The sequence below is a fragment of the Dermacentor silvarum genome, chromosome 9, assembly GCF_013339745.2.
Source record: "Dermacentor silvarum isolate Dsil-2018 chromosome 9, BIME_Dsil_1.4, whole genome shotgun sequence".
In the NCBI taxonomy this organism is placed as follows: domain Eukaryota; kingdom Metazoa; phylum Arthropoda; class Arachnida; order Ixodida; family Ixodidae; genus Dermacentor; species Dermacentor silvarum.
In genome coordinates, this window is record NC_051162.1 from 103,162,934 (window position 1) to 103,188,333 (window position 25,400).

General features: G+C 43.3%; 1 protein-coding gene across 3 annotated transcripts in view; it reads left to right on the plus strand.

Annotated features, from left to right (window-relative positions):
* The first annotated feature begins 1,551 nt into the window (after window positions 1–1,551).
* The window catches only part of LOC119463441 (uncharacterized), a 96,907-nt gene continuing 73,058 nt past the window's right edge, over window positions 1,552–25,400 (plus strand). For all 3 annotated transcript variants that reach the window (XM_049655757.1, XM_049655759.1, XM_037724289.2), the window contains exon 1: window positions 1,552–1,940. The gene's annotated coding sequence lies outside the window, so the exon portion shown is untranslated. The remainder of the gene's footprint in view (window positions 1,941–25,400) is intronic.

A 25,400-nucleotide genomic window follows, 5' to 3' on the forward strand; every position in this document is an offset into this window, starting at 1 on the left:
TGTTTTCATCATTTCTTGTTCGTCGAATTCCTGATACCACTTCTTGAAGTTCATCAAAAGTTATTTTCTAGTGATGTTCCTATTCAATCTGTTTTACTGAGTGAATGTATCAAGAACAATGTCAATTGAGTCCCGATTATTCTACGATTTAAAAGCAGTTCATGGGCCCAAAACAAGACGTGTTTTTTTCGTATGAGCTATATGCCTTTGGCCAGATATGTTCGCTGAGGTTATGTTAAACATCATCATTGCTTCGTGGTTTTGATCTTACGAAGAGTTCTAGTTTAGGAATGTTTGTTGTCGCAGCGTTTTCAAGATTTTTAATGGGCCGCTTGGTGTTCTAAGGAACTTTGCACTATGTAGTCATGGGATGTTTTCATAAATCTGTAACTTTCTTTAAATGTGCTGTCTTTGTCTTTGGTGAAGCTTTATATTCTTATACTCGCTGTTACGTATACGGTAATTACGTGCCATTGAAACAAACACGAAGACTGTTCTAAAGAAAAGAAGCATTGAGAGCACCAGTTCGGGCATTCCTCATAGCCACAGAGATTGGCAACAAAAAAAAAAGGCTTTCGGCCGGTAACCACTTATTTATAAGCTAATTCACAGTGAACTTCAAGGCTGTCAGAATGAAAGGGCGGTAGTGACAGCAGTACAAAGGTACAAAGAACTTGGTGAAATGATCTGTGCTTTCTATTTTTGCGTAGCTTTGTGTCTTATGCAGAGCCCTCAACGCGGAACAAATACCCTGCAGAGAGGTGCATAGTGCATTTGCCTAGCAAGCAATCCCCATGGAGAAGGAGGGGACAAATAATAGCGTCAGACAGCGAACATTACGGAATGTGATAGGTAAGCACGAAGAAAAAAATTGCGCAATTGTTTTACAACCCTGATTGGCTGCGCTCGCTTTCTTCCGCTTTTCATTGCCCATATAATTAAGCACACCGGTTGCGATTTCATGGGTTACCGCAACGACAAGAAATGATGGCGTCCATACAGCCGGTGTTCTCTTGTGAAGCCACTCCTATTCCGTTATCGTCGGCATGCTCCTGCGTGCTCGAGGTGGGCGCGTCTACGTTCCCTGTAACGGTTGGTGCCACGCGTCTTATTCGCTACAACGCCGAATAGACGTGCGTCCGCGCCACTGTCCAATCATGGCACGAGAATTATCACTTACTCGCGGGCTTCTTTTTTTAGCCATATAAGGCCCGTAAATAGCACTTAATCTTGCCCCTTTCTTTGCCCTTCTCGTACCCCATGTCGTGCCTGCTTGAAACTTTCACCGTACCGGCCGATTACACCTTCTCATACCCCGTGCTTGCCGATAGGGTGCGCGCGTCATTTCCGGCGTTGCGACTGACGTCGCGGCGACTGTTGCTACCAATCGGAGAGCGCCTGCGTCGAGGCCTGGGGGAACGCAGTGCCCCTTGAATAGCCGTTACGACACGCGTTACGTTACCCGTTCGCAAGTTCTACCGCTCCATTCAAAAGGGCGGGCTTGAGAGATACCCTCCTCAAAGCTTCTGGCGCTCGCGCGCCGTTGGGAACCCATTAAGAGACGCGGGAAGCGAGCGCATTTATCACCTCTTCAAAAGGTTTTAGCCAAGATAGGCCACCAACGAAGACGTCTCGAATCGCATCTACATTAGGAAGCTGCGTTCTCAAACTGGAAATTGTGAGAAGAAGGACCTAATCGTAGAGAAAGAGAGAAGCAGAGACGCGACAAAGCTGCTGCAGAAAGAGTGAATGTTCTTGTTGTGTTGCTGAACGTTATTTATTGCCGTCGTGAACTTCCAGTTTAAACAGGAGTTCCAAACTAAACAGAGAAGGATCTCGAAATCTTTGTTATCTCCTTTCTCGCTACCTCGTTATCTTCTGCTTCTGGCTTCACGAGAAAAGTGTCAGGCCCACGTTCATACTATCATCCTCAAGAATCGGTGAGTCTGCAGTTTTTTTCTTTCATTTTTTATTCCCTTTGCATTTACCTTCGACGCAGTTGTGACATTTTTTTACGTCATCTGCCGACTAAGCTCATTCAAATTTGAATGCATGGATGGTGCGTCCTGATTGGAAAAAGGAACCTCTGTCGTCGCCGCGAAGAAAAAAAAAGTATAAACACATTTCGTGGCATCCTCATTTCATTGTAGTATAACGATCAATGTTGGGCACATTTTTGTTCTTATATTCCTGTGGTAGCGAAAGTTTCTGTGGCACTGAAAACGCGCTTGATTAGATGTGGCGGAAGAAAACGGTATCGTGAACGAAAATTGAAGGCCGAAAAACGTTTACGTTTATAAATTGGCCAGCCTATGAGCGACGTCAGCAAGTCAAGAGCAGTCTAATAATGAGACAGCGCCATTTCCGAGTAAGTTTTGTTGTTCCGCCCTATGAAATCTATACCCGGATCAATCTCATTCCTCAACCGGACTCCGAGATTATATATGTGCATGCGATATAAAACAACGAAATAAGCTTTTCGGTTTTGAGATCGCTTTCATTTTTTGTCACTCCCAATGCTCTGCGTAGCACAGCTGTAAATTTCAGGAGCCTAGCGTGCAGACTGTAAATAGCAATAATTGGTAAAGCTATTCAATCGATAAACTAATCAGCGTTTTTTTAGTAACGTGGATGAACCTTTTCTCCTTCGTTGCAAATGTCACGGCACATTTCGCCCGTACAAGTCAGATGATATGATAATATGTACAGACGTCGAGTGACAAAAGCAAGGTGATATTTCTTCACTTAAAACAGGTAGAGCAATATACAAGATTTGTAGAAAAGACAAGTTTTCTTATAAATTTTATAAAACACATCTGGCGGAAAAGGAAACAAAACGACAAATTGCAAGGAACGAATACCTGAGCAAAGTTGAAGTATGTGTAGTATGAAGAGTAGAAATGTTGAGAATAAATTTAATAAAATAAAGCAGCAGGCGTGTGAAAATGAGTGCCAGTGTCAGCAGACAGAAGTAAGAGTAGTTTTATATGTTACTAATTTTAGGAAACGGGGTTGCTGTTGCAGCTTATAGCCTCAGAAATAGGCGTTTTTTTTACAATGCTCAGAAACAATCTATCAATCTTGGTTCTGTAGCATTTAGAACAGCACCGCAATATATATTAGCTGAATATGGGATTATAAATAGGTTACAGAAAGATGACACAAGGACGATAAATTTTCATTCCATAGAGTTGGTACAGTTTGGTTCGACCCATGTACACAAGAAAGTTAAACAACATCAATATTATAGATGGCGATGGAGTCTCTGATATGTATATGAGAGCATCGGTGTAAATCCAAGTTTCTTTTGCAAATTTTTTGATATTAATGTATCGTTAGCAGCTAGGCCGAGCATTCAAAGCACTAGCACCTGCACAGCAATGCCAATTCATGAAACAAGCTTGCAGCCAAATGATAGTAACCTATCTAACAAGCTTCGTTTCGCTCGTCCACTCACATCAAGCAATAAAAAACGCTACACCTGCATTTAGAATTCTCGCAGGGCAGGAAAACCTGCATGCGCAGCAATAGATACACATAGTGCGAATCTATAAACGGCTCATGAAGAGTCATTACACGATGTTTTTCTGCGTCGTCTGATAAGCATATTAAACATGAATGAACGTCTCACACATACTGTAAGATGAAGAGGGCGTCAATTATAACATTTCATGCCGACGGTGATTGACTTGAGGATTATCCGCCCCCCCCCCACACACACACGCACACACACATACACACTATTGATTGCTGTGTTATGTTTTTGTTAAAACTATCGCACCGCTGTCAGTTTGCCTTTTAGGCCCCCAGAAACATATTTCACAAATGACGCTAATCGACAACGATATCAACAACTCAATCAAATCACAACAAGGGGGATGATTTTGAGGAAGAGCAAGTCCTAACGCGGCTCCCAACAATCGACTAGTCAGTGATAACACAGCATTGTACATTTTTTTATAATGAGGCGCACACTTGCTCGATATTTAGTCGGAACATAGAGCTGGACATGTTTAGTGCGTACATCATTATGTAAAGTTTAGCATAAGCTTCTCTTAAGGTTTCGCGGGTGCAGTAACTATTATGTTGCTTCGTAGCTTTTATGTGTATAGTTTGCGGCAGTGTGATAAAATTTAGTTATTAGTGAATTTCAAATTATCAAATAAATTTTATGTGCCTCATATAGCACAATTACAGTCATCTTGTATGATCGTGTGAGGTGACACGTGAAAAAAAAAACAATGTACGTTCAAATGACATCATGAGATTTGACACATATGAGACATGTGTTATTTTTGTTTATTTTTTGTAGTGCTTATTTGAATAAGGTACTACATATTACAATTTCGCTAAAGATACAACTTGCTGGAGGTACACATTTAACGACGCTAACGGAGTCTTCTATACGCATTGGTTAACATCTTATCTATTTGGGTGAGTTGAAATAGTGTACCTCTAGAGGGACGCATAATATTCGAGATAAGGACGGTACGATATGTGACTGCTTCAGGGGACGTGTCGCGTTCAATTACGCGAAATATGGTGCATATCTGGTTTTCACGGTTCTGCTTCACATGTGTGTATGTGCGTCTTTCGTACATGATTGCTTCTACGTTGTCGTCCCTCCAAGGTATAATATGCGTCCACTATTAAGATATATATATATATATATATATATATATATATATATATATATATATTAGCAGGAAGACAGTGCTACGTCTTCGTCTCTTCTCAGCGTCCTTGTGGTTAGTGCTTTTCCCGAGCCCCTTAATTGCCTTCCGTGCTTCCGTGTCAGTTAAATTAAAACAAGCAAACAAACAACCAAAAACATCCACAGCACTGAAACATAGCCAAAATAAATAGAGTGAGAGCGACGCAAGACTCAACGAGCGAGAAAGCCTCGCCCGTCTCTTATCCGTCGCCAATCCATCAGCCTTGGCTGCGCGGCGAGCTGTTGACAGAGCGTTCGAGTCGGCCGCTTTAATTAACCGAGCGTTTGCCCGCGAGCGGCTCGTCGAGCGAAGTCGGGGCTCATAAATCACGGAAAAAGGGCGAGGCGACTGCGCGCCGTGTGGTGTCGTGCTATTTGCGTTCCGAACGGACCGCGGGCCAGTGCTTGAGCCTGGATATTTGTCCGAGGCTGTAAATTAGGCATGGCGGGTAGGAAACCGACCTGGATCGCCACAAGTGCTTGGGTGTGCGCGTGAATGTGAGTGAGAGGGCGTGCGCGTGTGTGCGTCCGTGTACCACGAGCCATATTCAGTAATTACACTCCTAATCTTGTTCCACATAGGTTCTACTCAGTAAGTGAAACATATTTTAAACGAGGCTAAGGTTGCAGGGACAGTTGAGTGAAGCGTCGGCACCACGCGGCTTAGCGTCCAGCTCTAATTCTCAAAATTCCCACGATGGCGCAAGCAGTGACACAGAACGACCACGTTAAGCCAGTAACGAAGCAGAAGGTCACGCGCGAGAATCAAACCTGCGAACTCGTATTCACCGCTCGAGGAAGTTGCATCGCAGTTCATTGAAGCCACTTAGCCATAAACCAAACAAAATCATTGCCTCTTTTCGCATTGCTGTGCTGTTGGTCTTTCTTTTTTCGACGTATTTTCATGCATAAACTCACTCGGATAAAATATATACGAATAATGCGCAGCCTTCCTTGCCAGTGAAGTAATGGCGATTTTGAAAGCTAAGACTAATACTACCACGTTATTTTTTTTTAGTTGTGACCACTATACGCGTATATGTATAGTGAACTCCAAGTGTCGCTTGAATGTTATCACATATCCATAATAAAGATAAGCTCATTTCATCTTCATTTCCATGATCGGTCAGGTGAGTTCGACTGCAGCCCGCTCTAGTGGGCTTATGTACATGTAAAAGATGATAGAAGGCAGAACGGTATGTAGATGTAGATCCTTACGGTTAAAAAAGGCGACCAACACTAGCCCTTAGTCGTCCTCTTTCTTGCCTTTTGAGACTGGCCCGCATACGGACCGTAGCATGCCGACATAAGACCCATGCTTCAACGAGGCGGTTTTTATCTTACTTGCATAATTTTTGTCGTGTTTCTTTTGTGTCACGTTAAGTGAAGTAAATAAAAAATCTCGTTAGTACAATCGTCTTATCGAAAGATTACCTAGTATATTTTGCATATGCTCAAATGGACTTGAAGAGCATGAACTTCTGCAGCCATGTCCGAATTACTACTGTCACCGACCTTCAGTAACAGAGATCCCATTGGATTACAAGCGTGGAAGGATAAAGCATGCCGAGAGGAAGCGACCATGATCAAAAGGTACAGTGCCGGACCTGAACCGTAGCACATGGTGCCGCATGGATTAGAAAATGTATCCCGCGAGATTACCAAGAAGCTTAAAACTTAGGCATTCCTTTTGTTTCCTCGTGCTAAAAGAAAAAAAAGGGAACTTAGTGCCACTCGAATCTCCTTGTTCATTCTTCTTTGTGCGTCAGTATAATCCCATTCTAGCCACCCTTTCGCCTCACAGGCACTGGCTAATTACTAAGCTACCTTTGCCCATCTTTTTGAGTGCTCGAGTAAGATGATCAATTCTAATCCCCCCTGATGGACCGTGCGCGGTTACTTTGAAAGGATGAGCGCACCGGCTTCCAGCTCCGTAAAACGCGAAGGATTAAAGTCGATGGTGAGTGGTAAATATTAAACACAGCCTGGTATATTATGTGGCATTTCTTTTGCTTTTTCTAGGCGTTACTTTCCTTTAGTTTCTTCTTTGGGAAGCGGTATGGCTAAGACCATGTCTAATGAATTAGGTTTCAAAGGATAACCCACTTCTTTCACAATTTTGTAACTTTTATACGCCCGGGAGTGCTTTCCATGACCCAAGTTTTCCATATTACAATGGATCCTAATTCCTAGTGCGCTGCAAAATTTTACGTATAAAGCTTTGTGGGCATACTTTGAGCGGGGTCAAGAAATATTTTACACAAAAGTTGCAACGTTATTGCGCGAAGCACAATGTCATTCAGCGGCAAAAATTGAAATTCGTCGGCCTTGTTAAAATATCTCTCGCGGGGTTCATTATTCGTCTTCACCTGCGGGCACTCGGTTATTTGATGTGCATGCGCTTTGCGGGTCGCCCTTAAGGAATATAACTTTGGATCCAGTGCCTATATCTCGTCTCCTAGATATTGTTCTTTTTTTAATTCATTTTCCGAACTCAGACAAACCACGAACCACAACTATCTTGCAACGAACACCTCGAGTATGATAACTCTACACATAAAGAAATACACCTAAACACAAATGTATCTTACCCACTAGATGCCCTGTATGTGAACATAGAATGCCACCATTGCTGCTTTACTTGTGATTCGCGTTTGCTCTGTGTTTGCTCTTTTCGTAACTCCCAATTTATTGTTCAATCCTTGACAGACGTACCTGTTATAACTAGAGTACCTTGATTAAATTACCTGGAAATTGCACTTTGCTTAGCAATTCGTATTGAAATACCATGGATAAATACAGCCATTATACTATTCATCATAACGCAGGCAGAGAAAATATTTCCGAATTGAATTATCCAATGAGGCTGCCAACATTTCATGTTATTTTTTATGAATCAGTACATACCTCTGTGAGCCAATAAATTACCTGACGTACCTATTGGTAAAAAAAGAGGCAACTATTTCACATGTATCTTTAGCACAACAACGGAGCGTATCTCAATGCTCCAAGACAGCTAAACAAAAGCTGTCCAGCTGTTTAAGCGATTTTTGTGAACTTGTAAGTACACCACATATGGTCCTTTGAGTCAATAAAACTCACAAAGGTTAAAGCTGAAGAGCTTTCTTCTATAATTTTCTATATTTTTGGTCCAAGCGATCTTAGGCGTAAAGAACGTTACGTCATTTTTCTGCACCTTTCTCAAAAACAACACCGTGAGATGAAGTGGCGGCTTGTTACAGCTACAATAGGAGATCGAAATAGTAAAAATTAACAATATCGTTCTTCTTATCCAGATGTTATGTTAAGTCCCTTGTGTTCTTCTATATGACAAAAGCATTCGCGACGGTATGTGGAATATTTATAGCCAGTGTTGTAGCAGGAAACTAGGGCCAAATTTACACAGATTTTCGTTTTTAATTGCTGCTTGCAATTAAAAACGAAAATCCTTTACTACTTATCCTTTGCTAAAGATATGTCCTAAGTTACGATTCGTTGTCATCGAGGCCTTACGAACAAGTTCTATCGTAAGTACTTTTTACTGAGTGCTGGCCCTGGGTGTAAGCGAAGAAAAATTTAAAGAAAAGTTGAAATCTAACAATCCTACATTTCTCAAAGACAGTAACATTAGACGTTTAGCCTCTCTCAAGCACCCGGCACTTCGAAGAGGGCTATTGTCAGGTGACGCGGACTTGCTGAAATTGAGCGGATTACGTGTTGCACAAGAATGGCATTCGTGCGGTGGAATGTGCACGAAAGCGCAGGAAACGAGAACACTGTCGGCCACAGATCGCACGCTCACACTAAAGCACACAGATTTTGCGGCTAAGACCACGGTGCTGCCCCGAGATATACAGGATAAAGAGCAGGAGAAGGTAGTTTCGTATTTGTCTCCCTATACTCGACACTGCTTAAGCGCACAATGAAATGTCGAGATAACGTGGATTAAGGGCTGGCTCTGCGAGGAGGGAACGATGAAAGTGGCCCTGGGCTAGGTTGTCATCAATACTGCATGCACTCCTTATGTGTGTGTTTTTTTTTGCGCGTGCATGTATACCTTTGTGTATGTGTGTGTATGTGTGCGCGTGTGTAGATGTATGTGTGTCTGTGCCTGTGTTCGCGTGCGCGTATGTGTGCGTCTGTTCGCCTGAGCGCGTGTTTGCTTGAGAGAGAGAAAGAGCAAAATGCCCGCAAACAAGCGACAGCACTGTGACACCCCGCACTTTGCACGCTCTACATGCTGCTGTCTCGCTACAGCCCACTGCCCGGAATGATGCAACAGACACATTGCGAGAGATCCGTTGTCGCATGTCCCATGCGTTACGGCATGTTCACGGCGTGGCACGCATAAACAGTGAGTGTCCGGGCGGAGCGCCATGAACCCACCGTCCCGCTGTTCATAACAATGGCCTAAATCAAGTTATTCTAACCCAATCTACCGGCTCTCGGTTGTCCCAGCGCCTTAAGTCCTAACAATTTATTCTTCGTTCTGTATATTTTTTTTTTGACGCCATGCGTAGAATGTGTGAGGCCGGGGCAGGCGGGCGCGGAAAGTTTGCTGCTTTCTTCGCAAACTTAGGTTGCACATCTGCGCTGTTTGTGATTGTCGCTGGCCTGGTTCGCTTTGATTCCACCGAATCATCGATTTGTTGCGGAGTTGTTTCAACACGAAGCGCGACGCGTGCGAAATTGTAACCTCTTAAGAAATGCACCGGAATGCTGTTTTTCGACTCTTTGTGCAGTCTCTCACTTATGTTTGTTAATGATGTATAGCTAGGAATGAACACGTTTCGTTGGGTTTCTTCGCGGGACATTGCAAGTCGTACATACAACGTGAATACTCGAGAGTCGAGGCGTAAACGAGAAGAGAGGCAGCGTTCACAAAGCTGCTGTTGCTAGCACTATGCTCGATCTTGTAATTTTCGCGCTGCATGTATGTGGGATAATTGGCCACGTATGCAGCTGATGTTGGTAATATGCACATTGGTCATACTCAGCAGACGGAGAAAGTTCAGCCGAATTGTGTCTTGCGATCAGTTTTTCCAGTGCGATTATTGTTGTAGCCACTCGCGAATATCAAGACATTTCCACACTTCTTCAATACTTTTATACCCCGTGAACACGGAGTCATGCAGGGAACAGGTTTAACTACTCACAGGTTTAATACACAAAGATGAATAGGTTTACCGTTATATCAGCGTATTATACTTGTGTACACTATAGGCTAAATCAAGAGGCTGCTCAAATTGAAAAGGGGTGATGACGCTTGATTCAAATTGGCAGTTGAAAATGGCTTCAAGAATAGCTTTTCGCCACGTTTCAAGTGCTCCGCTGTGCTCGAAAAAATTCTGCAATTGATATATGCGATAATTAGTTGTAGCGAAGCATCACTCTCCAAGCTGCATTAAATGTTTTGGCAGAAAATAGCGGACTTGACAGGTGAAACTTTTCTCGAAGTCGCCGAGATGAATTACTCTAAATGTGCAAGATTAGTGTCTATATGTCTAAAGAATTCGTCGGCCTCCGTTTCTTCTATATATATATATATATATACATACTCAACCGCTTCATTGCACGTCACATACTGTCTACTCCCGCTGTTCATTTATTATTTATTTTTTGTTGTTATTATATTAAGGAATGGATTGAAGCCTTCAGTGCGTCGCCTGCTATAATGTTCATCGTATGGCGTACAAAAAAATTTACGAACACAGAAAAACCCAAGGAATAATAGAAGGCGGTTTAAGAACGTGAACGCATGCAAAGTTCCGCACACGAGGAAACAAAGGCGCATAAGAACATGTACTGAAGTTCACACTTTTGCAGATAGTGGGACCACAAGAAATACACATAGCTTTACGTAGCGACATAGGAAAAACTTGGAAAACACAAGTATGAGCTGTTGTAGATGTAGCGCTGGCTTACCCTCCTAGGATTAGTTTTAGCAGGTAATCATAAATACCATAGAAAGTGGGTGGGTTCGCCAGACGACGTGGGTTCGTGCCCCACCTGCGGCCAATTGTTTTTTCATCCACGGTCATTTCCATTAATTTATCATTTCTTTTATTCATTTAATAAGTACAAGTAATTTCCTCTATGCTGTCCTTGGTGTCTTAGTTGGCTTCTTATTATATGACTGTGGTAGATGTAGGTACATTTCCAAGCATTGGCTTAGACACGAACATATAAAAACATTCTCTTGCGAACAGGCATCTACTGGGCTTGGCACCTTCCTTACACGTCGGCCATCCTGCGTCAAAATAGCGGAAGTTTCTTTTACCGCGACGTCATTTTAGCCGTCATTCTATCAGCAAGAAGAGGTGGCGGAAATGTATCGTCTGAAATGTGATCAATATCAACGTCCTAGCAGGTTCTCGGCTTTCGCAGCAAGGGACACACAAGTTTTACTCAGCAAGTAGCGGAGAAGACAAAGGGTACGCAATAAATGCAACCTAAAATTTTGTTCCAGGTTGCAGTTTCATGAAACTTAATCCGAAACAGCGAAATTGAGGGCAGTTTCAGGACATTAGAAAGACAACAACGGAAACAGCAACCCACTGTTATGAAAACGTGTTGTAAAGTGACTTGAACAAGACTGCAAAATGCGGGAACTCGATACAGCTGCGAATGCTATCAGGGGCTTCAAAAGCACACACAGATGGCTCGCCTGTTTATGGTTTATCCTGTTCGTATTACACGTGGCTCTGAGAAAAAGAAAGTAAAAAAAAAGGAATGAAAATTTCGAAGCAAGCAAATACAGTCGACTCTGGGAACCTCACCGACGAAATGAGCTGGATTCTTCGTGTACTTTCTCTTAGCTTTCTTTCTTGTTTGACTTTGCTGTCCGGTGGAAACACTGAGTGCGTCGTAGCTACCCTTGGGACTGCAAAGAGGTTTCGGATTCCCGAGTCCTCGACTAGCCAAAGCGAACGCCAGGAGTAGCACTGCATATGTTGCGAACGTGGGCGTGACGCTTATCTCTGGCGGCCACACCGAGTCACGCTTCACGACTCCGGGCGTGATAGGAGGTACTATTGTGTTCAGTGCACAGTCGGCGGTTTCTGTTGGACTGCTGCGAGCGCATGTTACAACTCCTGACCTTATGCCTGCATTGCAGACGTCTTGTTGACCATAATAAATAATAATTAGCAAGCCGTCTTGGGGAAAAAGTCAGTTCGAACCATCAGCCGTATCCCCAGACCTAATTTCAGCAGCGACAGCCTCAAGAGCTGCAAAAAACAGCAGCGTGGTTGCTGCAGTTCGCAAAACCTGCAAGTACACTGCCAAATATGGGGGTGGTGGTTCGCGTCGACCTTAGTCAAAGCGGTAACAATCGGACATCTGAGTGCAGTAAACGTCTTACGCACAAATTGTCTATGGCTCTTCAGAAGCAGAAAAGAAAAGAGATCATTATTTAGTGATGCTTTTTTACGTATGTACAGAGACTTGACCCCCAGGACCCTTCAGCTCTCTTTCATTCTTGCGAAACTTAAAAATTGAAAACTCGACCAAGCGTAAGTCGGTGTCACAACAAACGACAAGTCGTCTTGTACCCCGTTTAATGTCGCCCACTTATTTCCTCCTACATTGGCTATAGCTATAGTCGGAGAAACCATATTTCCGCTACACGCCCGCTTATTTCCGCACAAGTGCACCTCTGAAGCAGGGAGCAAGCACGACAAGCATAAATTAAATTGCCAATACGGAAAACGAGACTGGAAAACTTCTTACTCTGCAATACATGAATTTGTGGTGTTGTGGCTTCTCATATTCCAAAACTAATCTCCTGCCACTTCCTAACTGTAGCCTGCACAGAACAAACCCTTCAAGTGTCACACTGCTCCAGCCAGCGCAGACAAAGAATGTGTGGTTTAGCTTGTGCATGCTTTTCTCCTTTCAGTTGACTCGGAATATACATTCCGCATTTCAAACAAATTGTGGCACCAAAACAACGGCAATCCTGTGAGAACAGCTTATGAGCCAACTCGTTCTGTGTTGGATTCGTTATTTTATATGATTGCGCAGCTTCGTTCTATGCAGTAGCTCGCATGTTATGCTTGTCATTTTAAATTAGGTTCAAGAGCGTAAATTAGGTTCAGGCGCTGCAGATTAACCTTGTGGTAATACATTACCGATCCCAGGCTTAATTTTGGACAGTTTTTCAGAATAAGTTATAACGCGGTAGTCCTACTAGCTTGAATAATTAATAACGTGTTTCTCGCTAGAGAGGGGTGCCCTGAGCGCGCTCTGCTTTTTTGCCACAGTCTATCTTGTCTACTGTAGATTGGAAAGTTATAATTACAGCATGCGTGGGGTAATTATTTATACAAAAATATGTTCTTGCCATCTTCGCTATTGTTCCCATTCGTTCCCTGATGACTAGCTTCTCTTCTACTTCACTGGGACACTCTCGCGTAGTTCGGCAAGTTGAAAAACAGAGAGACAACAGAATAATACTGTTTCTCAAAGAAGAAGAAAAAAGGAAAGGCTGCTCGAAGTTGTCTTTATTATGGAACGTCACAGAACATCACAAGGCTCTGAAAGAAATATTAGAGTACATGAGATTTTTTTTCTGCTTGATACAGACCATTTCTCTCTCAGATATCGCGAAAAGCATGGGCAAGTCCATTTCCTCCCTCGCAGTATCAAGAGGCGCAATATGATATGAACACGTGAGTTTATCGGAGGAAGGAATAGCAACACAAAAGAGTGAACTGGCATTCGTGTGGAAATTTCTTAGTGCGTGCGTTTAATTATTAGATATCGATTGCGAAGCAACTCCGCAAAGCTCTACGTCTAAGTGCCACTAAGCAAACTTTGCGCAGATATCTGTAGGTCAATATACCTCAGGTTTCTATCCCTGCTTCTCACTGCTCCTTGTGTGTAAGCAGCGAGAGTTCTTTGTATATCTTTCGCATAGCGGGCATCTGACCCTGGACACCTAAAGTCGAAAAGTGCCCCAGATTGAGGGACTCTTATTTCCCAAATTCTATTACCATAAGATGTGAGCTGCTTAGTTTCAATTGCGACTCTTATTTTTCATAATACGCTATGCCAAATGGCACAAATTGAGCCTTATACGTTCCTGTATATTCCAGCTTTCCCACACATGAATGGCAACGTACTGATGCCTTCTTGCCATTATGAGGCCATTCTAATAACGAAAATAGGCCTAAGAAAGCATGTTGGACATTAAAACATGCTCATACTAATTCAACTCGGCCGAAGGAAAGGAAATAATCTTTCTTTTTCGGGTGTATTCCTATCAACAGTAACTGCGGCGAGTCTGCGAAGCCAGCAATTGGTGCAATTGGGTTTTCCCCATTTCTCCGAAGGTTATCATGCGTACCCACGCTCGCACGCTCTTCCACGCTAAAACATAATAGCACGCACAATGAGGCACTCACGCACGTAAGCACACACACACACTCCGTCTCTCTGACTCCTTCACTCTCTTTCAATCGCTCAGAAATGCACTGGCTTTTCGAGCACTCACAGTTAATCACTCGCTTGCCGACTCTTTGCCGATTCGAGAGGGCTCTGCAAAACAACTCACTCGCTGTACAGAGCAGCAGAGATAAAGCGACCGCGTCTCATTGGAAATTAACGAGCCTGACGTGAACGTGTGAGCGCGAAACGCCGGCCGTTCGGTGCTCGTTGCTTTCTTGATTGCATTGTTGGCAGTCACTGCGTCTGCTCTCATCGGTGATAAACGGACGCGCCAATAGCCACACTTTTGTGGGAGCTGTGATTAAGCCACAAACTGCAGACGGAACTCCTTCTTGGGCTGTCATATAGGATTCAATATTGGCACTGTTCACGTAATAGAACAAAGAAAAAACATACGAGATGGTTTAGACGACCTTATGGTTTTTTGTCTAGCCCTTCATGGGTGACATGGCACTTCCACATTTTGAAAAATGAATGGCACTCCCAGGGTTCCATTTTTAATACGTAATAGAGTTGTTTACCACGGGCGAGAAAGCTATTTTAGAGCTTTAACACGAAATGAAACGAGAGCGGGAGGAAGGGGTGGGGGGAGGCTTTCTTGATATTGAGCATCAGTGACACCTATACCTTGCAGGATTTGTGATTCCTTAGGTTAGGATTTACAGTATTACGCAATAAATTTTCCGTACACGAAGCGAAAGTATTGTTGCCTTGAAATAATTCTGGGCCCTTCAGAAAGTGGCCTTCAAGAAAAGGCCTCTTATCCAGTACACAGGGTTAGACGACACAGTCTGTCAGTGTTGGAAATGAGGAATTGACACTTTTCCAACAACTGCTAGGGGTTATTATCTCGTCTGCAATATCTGCAGCTCTACTGAATTTCCTCTGAAAGAGACGGGTCAGCTCTCTTGGGTCGTGTTGTCACTTAAAGATGCCATTGTGCTTTCAGCGCGAAGACACAAGCTGTAGGCAGAATATAGACTAGCTTGATAGGTTTAATGGGCCTGTTCATTGTGACTTCATGGTAAATTACATCAAACTTCAATCACAAGCAGCTAATCCACTTGTCCGCTTGTGTATTAAAGACGCGTCCCGTTCGCGGTGTAGTTTCTCTCTTCATGCTTAACAAGAATCAAGTAAATGATGAGAGCTATTATACCCGGCGCCACATTCCTGTGCGGCGTGTAAGTTTGAACACCTAATAAACGTATTAGGCCTATGTGACTTCTGAAAGTTACATTGCACTTCCCGTCATGACCACCGATGTTCCTGTATATGCGGAATGCAGCAATAACCTACATTGTGTTGAAAGCATCTATAGACGTTGGCAACCTTCAGACCAACTATGAATGCGCTTTTAAATTACCGTCCCGAGTCGCCCATCATTCCCGTCACGTGCATGTAATTTGGAGGGGATCCGTCTTTGTAGGCTGCGTGTGTGTGCACAGCATTTCCTAGCCCCTCCCCCCCCCCCCTTATGTTTATTCATCACCCATACCACCTTGTGTTTCGCGCTAGGCTACGTGCCCGAAGTAACATTGTACTGCCTATTAAGTGGAACGCTATAAAAGAAAACGAGACAAAGAAGACCTCAACAAGAGACAGCGATTCCTTTCATTGGCGAATTCCATTACATCGACGTTTGCCGGCGTCAACGAAAGTTTTGCTAATGGCGCTTTCAGTACGCTGAGTTCTCTAGATGTTCTTGCGTGCCCCTACTGTTTCTACTATGTGCCTAGTGAAAGCTGATTGAGGGCTGCCAGAATGAAGTAAGAGGGCGTGTTTCCTGAGTTGCACTATGCGTAGATTTTTTTTATCAATGTTTGGTCTTCTGGAAACAAACAATCTGGAATCAGCAGCTAAGCTGGATATCTTGGACAAAGAAACGAATACATCGTAACGTGGGAAGCATTTTTGAGTTTTTGATAATACCACTTAACGCTCTGACGCAAAAATGATGCGCAGTCTAGTATGGTATAACAGCCACCCGTTTCAACTTTTTTTTATGTAGCAAACGGCAAATGCGGGTCTTTTTGGGTGCAGCAATTTTAACATTCTCGCTACATTACTCAGCCAAGAAGGAATAAATAGAAGGCAAGAAAAACAAAAATATCAACAAGGACACAGACACAAACACAAGTCACAAGCACACAAATTGTGTGATCATACGAGCACCAGCGCCACAAGCATGTTCAAGTGCCTGGTACATAACACATACCACAGGCGTGGTATAGCCGGCACCCCCCCTCCCCCCATTTCACCTGTTTTGATACCATATATTTCAGAGAAAACGTTTTAAACCGTCGTGTTGGCTGAATTCATGTTGAACAGTGCGTAAGTGCGTTCTTGTACTTCAACTTTTTCGTTGAAAGTTGCAAATTTTATTGCGATAGCAATTATATGGACACTCAAAAGCAGATTTCTGCCGTCGGCGTCGCCGTCGCCGTGAGGTTCCGTATGACGTCAATGGAGATGAAATCGTCGCCGCGCGCCGCCGAACGCTGTATGTGCGAGTGAAAGGGCGCGAGGGACGCGCGCTTTCACGGGGAGTGAACGCACGGCGGAGAACAAACGCGCGTTCTGCGCTGTGCTCCCTTAAGGGCTGCAGAAGTAGGCGTCTCTTTCCTCCTCTACAATCAATATATATGTAGAGTAAACGTACCTTCTTCCGACGCGCGAAAGGCTGTGGGGGAGGGGGGGAGGGGCAGGGAAGGGAGGCGACGCTTAGCTGCGGCACCAAGTGCCTATTTATATCAGAGGCTCCGGCAACAGTCACCAACGCCGCACGCATTTTGAGCGAACGCGGGCAAAACGCCGACGGCGTCGACAACAGTTCTGCGTGTTGCCGGTGCTGCTGCATGTCCAAGTTTATAAAGCTGATAAAGCTAATATCATTACTCTGTATAGCTCTCTACAAATTTGCTATCGCAATTGATGCTTCGCCTTTTAGGTGAAACTGCGACAACTTTTTATCTCTACTGTTATTCACCATAAAATGTCTCAGATATTTTGTGGCCAGCACATGGCAATTAGAAGCCATTAAAACAGTTAATTTTCGCTTTCGGCCAGAAACGTAGCAAGGATGTATAGTGAACAGAATCGAAGGCTTAAAGCTTATGGAGGCGATCCCTGAAGCTCAATGCAGGATACCGGAATACACTGACATTTCCCTTCTTAGAAAGAAAAGAAAAGGCATTGAAGGTTCGCTTACGACTAAGTAATTATTGGCCACAGGCTGAAGCACGAAACTGAAATTTCAGCTGCAGTGACGCAATGCGTTAATGATCGTCAGGCAACAACGCCCAGATCCGTCGTCATGTCCCATTAATTTAACGACGTGCCATTAGAAACGGGTGAAAGTACCGCTTCCTTTATACTTTGATTCTTTCTCTGCGGTTTTTATTGGTGTATTTATTGCCGTTTATTGAATAGTTCATTGGCATCGTGTGACCTTTGTTAGTCGGCCACGATCATCAGTCTGACAGTACGATGCCAGTGTGTAAAGAATCCGTCCCCATTTACCCCGAGGTGTCGCTCTCACTTTGCTAACGAATACATTTTATTGTTTTTTTGAGGTCAAACTCGACACGTGTTTTTTAAGGTTACACAAGTGTACCAACATTTAATTGCCAGTTCTTTCACGTGAGTCTGCCCTTCGTCAGAAAGGTGACGCTAACACAGTGACGTGGGCGCCCACGTGATCTGCTAAGCGTTCTTTTGTATTTGTGACCAGGATTAGGAAGTTACGCGCCGATAGAGATTTATATATCTTTTTTTTAATCGATACACTCTTTTTAACTAGATACACAGCCACGTGTCGAAGGGCCCTCTTTAATTTTTTCGCACACTTTTGCTCATTGTCAATTTTTTTTCTTTTTTTTACCGTGTGGTCATGGTCCTCCATAATAAGACTCGTCATTAAAGCATGCTTTAATAAGAACAGCGCCTTTGTGGTTCGACACGCACAATATTGATTGCACGTGGCACTCAGCGCGGTCAGCGCTTTGGACAGCCGTTTTCTTCTCCAGCATTATGGGAGGTGTGCCGTCACAAATGAGGCATGCGGTGCAACGGCCAAGAGCATCGAGTTTCGTTTGTTTTCAGACGCAGGTTTTCAAACCCTGTTTATGCTTGGTGAGAATTGCTCTCGAGAAGTTATTACGCGGAAAAAAGCATGTTATTTTTTCCCGAGAACTTCAACACCAATTCCGTGAAATGTAACTAACAAAAGAAGGTCGGGTTACAGTGAGGCATTGAACGCTAATGCTCCACTTTAAGGTGTTCAAGACGCATAGAAACTTCGAAATTTCTTCATTTTGCTGATACTTTGACCAAAAAGAAGACCAGAATTTTTTTTTCAGTTTCTCTCCCTCCTCCCCTCATTATTCTGCAATTTTCTACATTTGAGCACTTGACTGGTATGATGTCAAGTATAATACGTTTATTTAGGACTGCTGTGATTACGTTCTTTGCTTTATGCGTTTGTTTTTTATGCATAGTGCCTACTTGAACTTTCTTTGAAGAGTGAATGCGCGTAATCCAACATTTATGCAAATTTTCTGTTAGAATTCCTTGCTTGTTTGGGCTTTTATGTTTCATATGTATCGTTTGGCTAAGCGAGGAAGAATTGCCTACATCACACATGGTGCCAAACTTTCCAACATATGCATAATACATAATTCATTTAGCTTTCTATGTTGCTCACTTTCTTTATTGATATTGCGTTGCATGCTGAGAAACATAGCTTGGAGAGTGTGCTCATAAGTAGTTTTGCACTAAAATCATAGCGCGCGGTTAGTGATTGAATAATATTTTTGAGCGACTGTTACGGGGGTACTTTGATAAGCATGCGCTCTACTCTATTTTTTTTTGACTGCTGCAACCTCTTGCGCTAAGAAACTTGCAGTCAAGTATAAGGAAGGTACTTTTATTATGCATAAGTTAATGCAATGCAAACCAACACGATTGTGTAGACAGTAAAAGTTCGCATAGCCAGCACATGACGTAGTAAATCCGTTGTCGGCAGTTGCGTCAAATTGAAACAGGTTCAAACGGGGCTTCTTTCGCTTAGCGTGCAACCTTAAATGATTCTAAAGATACAATTATGAAAATATCGATAAATTCGTCTTTACCCTCCTGCATACCACTTATTTCTATTTAAGCGAATATCTTCAAAGCCGGACGGAAGGTGTGCATTATTTATTAGCGCTACCTGGATGGAGGTAATATTTTCATCCAGTATATCACACATTACGCAGAAGTAGTTGCTGTGCACCCTAACAGTTTCTTTATTAGGATGCAAATTATGTGTACGTTTTTCGTTGTTTTAATATTTTTTCGTCTAACATAAGGATAACATTTTTTCTATATCTTTGTATCAGCATGCGAAATCTCTTATAATGAATGACCATATAGCTTTTATAAAGCCGTTTTTGAAGCACCTATAAGGCAAATTTTAGGGCACTCTTGTGCGACGGCTATTTCGCAAAAAAAGTGACATTAATAGATTATGAATTTTCCACTTCCACTAAAAGCATCGTACATCCTGCTCTGCGCTTCGATACAACGAAGGACTGCTCTGATTGCTACGAAGACAACGAAGGTTTAGTGCACGGCGCATAAATACCATACAGTCCAACACTTTTGAGCGAAGATAAATTATTACTGGGTCTCCTACATTCGCAAGAGCTTTCTCCATTCTCTCTTCGTACGTAATAAACTGGCAAGCAATGTCGAACGATCTGTCTAAATCACAGCTAAGGGAGCCATGCCAATTTTCTTAAGATTCGTGTCCTCATATTTTACGGTTTATTTATTGACTATTCCTCCAAGTGACACATGCCAGCGGCAGCAGTGACGCGGTTTTGTGCTTGAGAACGAGGATGTATCGAAAAAAATGGCAGAAAGAGAATATCCCTTGGAAAATACGCTAAATATTTTACACTATATACCAAACAAAGAAGAAACCCGACATATGGTGTCGCCTGGAACAGTGGCATGTTAAAATGTACACTGTGCCCGTTTCGATCAGCAGCAATATAAAAGCCCGGCATTTTTGTTTACCACTACAAGCAGCAACTACTTGGTGCTTTGGTTGTCTTATTCATAGCAGACTACAATACAATGGAATACAATACAACCAAATATCATCTTATTTTCATGAAAGAAATGAAGGGTACTGAGGGTAAAAGGCGCCCCTCACAGTACCTTGACCAAACATAACGCGAATTCGTTGTCCTGGTGCTTTTGCTCAGGGAATGTCATTTGTACTTTATTGTTTTATTAGAATCTGTGTTCTAAGTTAGCACCGAAAGAGTGCCTTAGCTTACGGCTTTCCTCGATTTAATTGCAGTGTTCATGGTGATCGCAAAATACAGCTGCCTTTATGTGGATTGATTTGCTGTCAGTTGGAGTGGTTGCACTTCCGATATATTTGATCTCAAAGTCCATACTCTCTTGGGGCATTTGCTACGCTTGCTCTAAAAGGCATTCGTACTATGAAAGTGGCATTCGGCATTCACGGTCCATGCCAATCGCTAGTCAATGTGGTAAATTAAGGAGAAAACACAATAGTACAAGACGCTGTCCAGAATGTGAAAAAGTTTCTTCCTCAATTGGATTTGGCGGTATTCTGTGTATATTGCTCCACTCTCTCTAATGAAGCCAACACTAAAGCCTAAAGCTTACGTAGATTACCCATTCAAGTTATTTTGTTGGATCGTCTGTCTATTCAGGTCAAGAGTAACAGAGGCGAGTGCTCTAAATGAAGTGATAGAGGTGAAAATTCCTCCATACTGACATAAGTAAGCTACATACGTGCCTGTTTTACTTTCTAGATTCGGCGCTGCTGCATATGTCTTCTGAATGTCATGTGAGGAACTTCCAGGGTCTTAAGCTCTAACCTAGCTCAGCTGCAAATCTTCAGCAGTTTGGAAATAGCCCATCTCGCATACAGAGAACACTGACATTTCTGCAATCGGCACTATGACGACCCTTTCCTTAGTGGTATCGCTGCGAACTCACGAGAATCTCTTACAGAGGGCACCCATCTATAATAGGCTGTGTGTTGCGGGTTCAATTTACAATTGGCCCTTACCTTTGCTCTTACATTAGAACGAGTATTTCCATACATCTACAATCAAATTCAGGTGAAGCGCGAATTCTGAGTTACCAAACTTTTAAACCTAAACCCAGACAATCTGCTACGTAAGCCAGCAAAATAAGCTTGCCCGTACTTTCCAAAACCGCAATATACTTACACATTACAGAGAGTTAAGGTCAGCAGTAGGCGAGACTATATTCTTTTCTCACTTATGGTCCCGTTTGCACATCGCACCACAACACTTTTTACTACCTGAGAGACTTGGGAAAAGTTAATTTCAGCGCTACTGAATAGTTGATGAATTTAAGCATCGAATGTGGTTTTGTCTTGGGCGAGTTCGCAAAAATGCTGCCATTAATTCGGCAGATGCATTAGCAAGGCGACATTCTTTTTTTTACCCGGAAACCACACCTTTCCGAATATGTTATCGTAGGAGCGTAGAGTTTTGTGCATTCGCATCTCTTAAAATGCACTACGTGTAAACCTACACCTACAATACACCTACACGTTATCGTTGTGCCACAGTGTTTCAGTAGAAGCTGAGCGTTATTACATTGACGTCGAGAACGAATATTTCTTCCCAAGAAATGAATCCCAAGTACGGAAAAGGATGATGGAAAAGACATATTGCTTCCAGGTGGACAGGGGACTGGTCACATTAGGCCGACGAGGAGAATCTCTTCCTCAGAATCTCTTCCTTAAGAATGTTGAACCAGCTCACCTAACTGATTTTTCTTGAAGAAGTACGCGTAGGTAAGCAAAAAAATAAGAACTCACGCAGGCTCACTAAATATATAATTACATTATCCTTACACGTCACTCGGACTCAGACTTGCAAATATCCCGTTCAATCAGGACTCAGGCTCGCGAAAAATTCCACGTGTTAGGTTCATTCGGACTCAGATCCACAAAAATCAGGATTTTCGAGCGCCACATGAACCCTGGCGCACTAAAAGCACAAGCAGCAGGGCTTATTCAGAGTGCAGATGCACAAGAAATCATATTACTTGGGCTCGCTCGGACACAGACTCATCAAATTTTGACATAGCGAGTCTCACTCTTGCTCAAGCTCGCGAAAAGCAGGCTCAGCCGGACGCACTCAGACTCACCGGTCGGTGCGAGTCTGAATGCGTCTGAGTTAGTCGGCTAGAGTCGACAAACGAATGAGCTGGTCGGCCTATGTAAGTATCTGTGGGTAAAAGGCGCCCCTCAGCATTTATATTTTCATGCTAGCTCATATTTTCATGCTAGCGAAGCGACGCTAGCGGCTTTGAGGGCGCCCCTGCCGAGTTATACGTCGGCTTCCGCCAGTTTGCTTTTACAGCAACGGCGAGTCATCTACGCGGCAGGAAGAGCGCGCTCTTCTTACGAGCGTATTATTGCATTGACAAACGCAAAAGGAATCACGAAGCCTGGTGATAGCAGTGCTGACTTCAGCCTGAAGCCGGCTAACTCCAGTACTGAGCCTCTCGAATAAATCACGGTGCAGTTCTTCTGATATAAGCGAGAGAAAGACACCGGAAGGCCCTGTCCTTTTCAATACAGCACTCACTGTCATAACAGTATATTATGGGGAAAAAACAATACAATAAAAACTTTCTTTGTCGGAAAGAAACATCCAATACGAAATCCATTGACTTCTAGGAAATGAAGCCAAGGGTGACTGTGCTTATTAGGAAAACGGACGCTTTGCGTCAAGTTCATCGAAAATCCCCTGGGATAAGGTCATGATGCAAAATTCACGCTCGCCGTGTCTCTCAGGAAATGGAAAAGCTTTTGTAGGAGGCATAGATAGACAGAAAGACATTAATAAAAGCGTTCTGCCTATTCATCCGTGACTAACGAAAATATATAAATAAATACAGTATCTCCAATTGCAAAGAAAAGGAACACGTTGAAAGAGAACAATTGATTAGGATTGAAGTAGTAGACGAAATTAACCAAGAAATCTATGCCATTAGAAAATCTGACATGCCGGAGGCCTTCACAGCCGATTATTGATATTGTATAGGTTAAAAAAATGCACCTATAGAATTCAGGCAGATTATTCAGAGTCCATTTAGCCAGTCGCGTGATAACTGAATCTTTTCGTTTCGTCGGGTGTTGCGAGAAAGCAAATCGATTAAAAAGAATTACGCGAAGATGAGCTTGGTCAAATGGAAATCTAACCTATAATCGTTACAAAGCAACGTTGAATATGGTAATGACAACGCTATGGCAATGATTAGGGCAGGAGCGTACACCTTGCCCCGTCAAGTTATGCCTTTAGATCGGCTTGTTCAAAGGATTACTTTGGGGCGCCGCGGCGGCAGAACGTTGGGACGAACAAGATATTGGCGGTGGCTTGCCAGACGGTTGGTTTCTGCTCTTTCCGAGCATTTGTTTTACAAAGTCCAACTTTCAACAATGGTCGCTTTCGGTTGCTCAGCAAGTATAGCAGCAGCTCAATCTTTCTGGAACTGCACTGAGTGACTTATTATTCCCAAAATGTCGAGTTTTACATTTTTATTAAGCCTTACAAAAGGTGTCTTACAGTTATTCTCAAATACGGGGCTCTGTGACGTGACGTCTCGCACTGTGCCTTTCTCGTCTTTCTGTCTACATTCTTTGCCTTTTTACAAGCCGCTGGGCCTGGAGTCTCGTTGGAAAGAAAATTCACTTCAATGCAATTTCCTTCAAGTTACTTCATTTACCGCGGCAGACGCGACAGCGTTAAGGGCCTCGTGTCGCAGAAAATGCGGTGTTGGCGTCCGCCCCCGGTGGCGTGTTCCGTGAGAAAAAATCATCCCGAACCACTATTGCAAGCCCTTCGCGTGGTGCCGAGGTGGTACTGAACTAATTGAATTTCCCAAATTATAAGGCTTAAGAAAATTGGGAAAGTCCGATTTACGCACAACCTACAAACATGATAGCATCGGATTGTAATTTCAATACACGAGAAAGTAATTTGAATATACGAGCAAACATCATTCTGTTACGCGGAAACTTAAACACGGGCACCATTTTTTTATTTTTTTCTGCTTAGAGGGGGTATGAACTATTGAAGAGTCACTGCTTCTAGCTTCTGCCTCACACGGTATGAGCCATTGGTATGCCCTGCACTGTCGCTGGTATCGGCCCGACATTGTTTTCTATCGGGCTCCGTGTCGCAGAAAATCCGGTGTCGGATTCGGCATCAATAGCTCCCGATAACGCTATCGCGTTCCACTGGCGATGCTGAAGCGTCCTCCAGGTTTCTTTTTCTATCGACTTGGGGCGCTATAACGTAAAATGGTTCCAAACTGTTTTGATTCCAAAATCCTGACGTCAAATTTACGTAACCACCGACGCAAGCATAGGGCGATGACCAGCAGCGTTGTGTGAACAACCCAATAAAACACTTTACTCGTTTATAGGAGGTCACCTTTGTTCGCTTTAAAAACGAATAACATCGTCTACATTCAGCGGTTTTTCTTATCTAATTGGCTGACAAGAGGCAAGAAGCACGCTCTAGTGAAGAGGGTTTCGATGGGGCCGAGCCAGCACAGTGAAAATAGATAACGGCGTGAAGAGGGTGGTCCCGGCTTCTCCGATTGGTCCGCTCCGCTTTACTTAGCTTGCAGTGGCTGGTCGAAAATCGCGGCGGCATGGAACGGAAGGATAAAAATGCCGATAAAACAGATCCTCAGAAAGGAAGATTTGGCATAACAATGTCGTATGCATGCCGAAAGGGCTCGATAACGTTTTACTACCACGCAAAAAGGTTCATCATGCGCAAATAAATGCATGCTCACCGGCAGGTGCGAGTAGCGAGGGCCTGAGTGATCGGCGAGCAGCCATCTTCTATTCCTTTCGGAACGGGGCAGTCTGTGGCTATTAAGAAATATTTTGAACCTAAAATATTGAACCAATAGCAGTGGGCTAATGGTGAAAAGGCATCGAATCAGGAATGATTATTTTTCTTTGGTGCGGTTTAATTATGCACAATCAGTGTGTACAGGTTATATCAGATGGGGAGCTATTGCGGATTTCGTTGCGTCGCGTGACAGACAGGCAAAGTTGGTGGTGGCCCGAAAATGTTTTGACCAATCGTGGAGGCTGATTGCAGAAATTGGGATCAAAACAGTTTAGAATCATTTTACGTTATAGCGCCCT